Source organism: Lithobates pipiens, unplaced genomic scaffold (genome assembly GCF_037356315.1).
Source record: "Lithobates pipiens isolate NorthernLeopardFrog02 unplaced genomic scaffold, aLitPip1_a1.2 Scaffold_8, whole genome shotgun sequence".
Lineage (NCBI taxonomy): Eukaryota > Metazoa > Chordata > Amphibia > Anura > Ranidae > Lithobates > Lithobates pipiens.
The window spans coordinates 631,589,094-631,592,886 of NW_027507903.1; positions in this window are offsets into that span (position 1 = coordinate 631,589,094).

Consider the following 3,793-nt stretch of genomic DNA (forward strand, 5'->3'; position numbering starts at 1 on the left):
GCTAAGAGTATTTCTTCACTTTTGCATGCATTTTAGTGAGTTGAATTATTAGCTGGCTATTAATATTTTTTAAAGAGTCCCTGTGACATAAGATTTTCCTAATCATGCATATCTTTAAAATAGTAGAGAGGAAATTTAACTTTGCAACAACCTGTGCCACCAGAACACCACTCCTTGTTGATGATTGTGCCCTTCCAACATAGTGGCAACATTTTCGGTAGGGTCTTTGCCTGTTCCTGCAACATTGTTGTTTTGAAGAAAGAGGCATGTACCCCAAAATACATCAGCTGGTAATATGGCATTTATCTGAACTAAAGAAGTTCCATCATTTGGTTGACCTTCGCTTCCTTGGTTTAAGTTCAACGCTGTTATCACATTTGCTCTTGTGAGTATGTACTCTATTGTCTCCTTTTAATAAAATGTTGTAGATCAGTGGTTCTCAACCTCAGTCCTCAAGTACCCCCAACAGGCCATTGTATTGGAATTATTCTTAGATAAAATACCTGTCCAAATTACAAAGCCATTGACTCTGATTTAACCACTTGCCGACCACCACACACCGATGGGGACGGATATCGTTGTTATGGCAGCAGCTAGCTGCCATAATCCCAGTATCCCTGTGTTCGGCTGGTGGTCAGCTACAAGATAAAAGTGGTTTCTGTGGTGGATTTGTCACAAGATCACTTTTATCGGTGGCGGGAGAAGAGCCCCCCCCCCCCCCACCGAGATCCGGTGTCCTCCGACGCTTACCGGAGCCGTCGGCAGTGGCGGAGGCGATCGTGTGTGTCTCCTTGCTAGGTATGGAGACGAGTGAGGGGAAGATGGCCCCCACCCATCTCCATACCATAGCTGGGCGGAAGCGACGTCAAAATGTCACTTCCACCCATACTTCTTAAAGGCACATTTTTTTCAAAAAGACATTTTTTTTTTAGCATTTAAGACCAAATATGAGATATGGGGACTTTTTGAACCCAGATCTCATAGTTAAGAGGACTTGTCATACTTTTTTCTATTACAAGGTATGTTTTAAACATTGTAAAAATAAAAAATAAAAGGTAAAATAAATAAAAATAAAAATGTAAACGCGTCCCGTCCCGCCGATCTTGTGTGCAGAAGCAAACGCATATGTGAATATGGTGTTCAAACCACACATGTGAGGTATCACCACTATTGATAGAGCAAGAGCAATAATTATACCCCTAGACTTCCTCTGTAATGCAAAACATGCAACCAGTAGAATTTTTTAAATGTTGCCTATGGAGATTTTTAAGGATACAAGTTTGTCGCCATTCCACGAGCAAGCACAATTTTGAAGCATGAAATGTTGGGTATCAATTTACTCGGCTTAACTTTATCTTTCACATTATAAAAAAAATTGGGCTAACTTTACTGTTGTCTTATTTTTTTATTAAAAAAAGTTAATTTTTTTTAAAAAAAGTGTGTTTGCAAGACCGCTGTGCAAATACGGTGTGACAGAAAGTATTGCAACGACCACCATTTTATTCTCTAAGGTGTTAGAAAAAAATTTATAATGTTTGAGGGTTCTAAGTAATTTTCTAGAAAAAAAAATGTTTTTAGCTTGTAAACACTGAGTCTGAAAAAGAGGCCTGCTCCTTAACCACTTCAATACCGGGCACTTAATCACCTTCCTGCCCAGACCAATTTTGAGCTTTCAGCGCTGTCGCACTTTGAATGACAATTGCGCGGTCATGCTACACTGTACCCAAATGAAATTTTTATCACTTTTTTCCCACGAATAGAGGTTTCTTTTGGTGGTATTTGATCACCTCTGCGGTTTTTATTTTTTGCTAAACAAATAAAAAAATACCGAAAATTTTGAAAAAAAAAATTTTTTTTTTTGTTTCAGTTTCAAAACTTTGTAAATAAGTAAGTTTTCTCCTTCACTGATGGGCACTGATGGGGCTACACTGATGGGCACTGATAAGGCGGCACTGATGGGCACCAATGATGTGGCACCAATGAAGTGGCACTGATGAGGTGGCATTGATGGACACTGATATGTGGCACTGATAGGCGGCACTGATGGGTGACACGGATGGGCGACACGGATGGACACTGATAGGTGGCACAAATTGGCACTGATAGCTGGCACGGATTGGCATGGATGGACGGCACAGATGGGCATGGATAGGCGGCACAGATGGGCATGGGTGGGCACTGATAGGTGGCACAGGTGGGCACTGATAGGCGGCACAGGTGGGCACTCATAGGCGGCACAGGTGGCCACTCATAGGCGGCACAGGTGGGCACTCATAGGCGGCATTGGTGTTATACTGTACTAATGGATGCCAATCAGTGCCAAACAATAATGCATGCCAATCAGTGATGCCCATTGTGGGCACTGATTGGCATCCATTATGGGCACTGATTGGCATCCATTGTGCTGACTGGCATCCCTGGTGGTCTAGGGAGGATTACCCTTTCCCTGGTGGTCTGGTGGCGTCCCTGGTGGTCCAGTGTGGGCATCCTCGGGGGGGCTGTGCTGATAATCGATCAGCACAGAGCCCCCCTTTTAGAGGAGCAGCCGATCGGCTCTCCTCTACTCGCGTCTGACAGACGCGAGTGAGGAAAAGCTGATCACCGGCTCTTCCCATTTACACTGTGATCAGCCGTGATTGGACACGGCTGATCACGTGGTGAAGAGTCTCCGTCGGAGACTCTTTACTGAGATCGTAGTTGCCGGGTGTCAGACTGACACCCCGCAACAACGATCGCCGCGATGCGCGCCCCCGGGGGCGCGCAGCGGCTCATAATCCTGATCACGTCATATGACGTCCGATCAGGATTATGCAACCACTTTGCCACCGTCAATTCCTTAAAGGGGGGGCGGCAAGTGGTTAAGTGGTTAAAGCACTCGTGCAAGATAAAAGAAAACCTGCAAACATGGCCTATTGGGGGTACTTGAGAACTGAGGTTGAGAACCACTGTTAAATAGTTACAGGTACATAGGTACATGTACATGTACCTATGTAACTATAGGTGCATAGTTACATAGTAGTCAAGGTTGAAAAAAGTCCATCAAGTCCAACCTATGTGTGCTGTAGATAATGCCCTAAGTGTTTGCATCCTTTGTTTTATTTTATCTGTGCAAGATTCCCCAGTTTTGAGAGAGCAGCATTGTCCATATCACTCAATCCGGACTGTGTAGCGGGAGCTATTACTGTTGGAAGCCTGTCCAGTCTCTCTGGAGTACCTTAGATCTATGGTTTTAAGATAATATTAATTTATGAATTTTCCCTTGTATGTAAACCAGCTCCATAAAGATATGATTTGATCAGTTGTGTAATGGAGGAATCCAAATGGCCTGCACTTAAAGCTTAAATCACCCTTTTAGGATAAATATGAGTGTTGATTGAAAGCCAGGTCCTCATTTCCTACATCAGTACTCAAGGTAACAAATGCTGTTTTGGCTGAACAAGCATAGATTCCCACAGCCACACTTCAAAATCTTGCAGAAAGCATTCCCAGAAGAGCAAAATAAGTTATTAAGGGAACTCCGTTTTTTTTAGGTCACAGGGATTCTTTTTTAAATTGATGGATGAGTTTTGTACCTTGAAAGATACAATGATTTAATCTTTGGTTTGCCATTAAGACCTTACCTATGGTTACTAGGCAAGAGCCAAATTGCCCTGGGTTCGGTTGAAGCAGGGTGCAGTGAACATCACATCATTTTGAACCCAAAACCCATTGAAATGGAAGGTGAATCTATCAAATTTGAAATGTCCATTTTCTGGGCTAATAGTCAAGGGGGTGTCAAAAATAGAATGGCCGA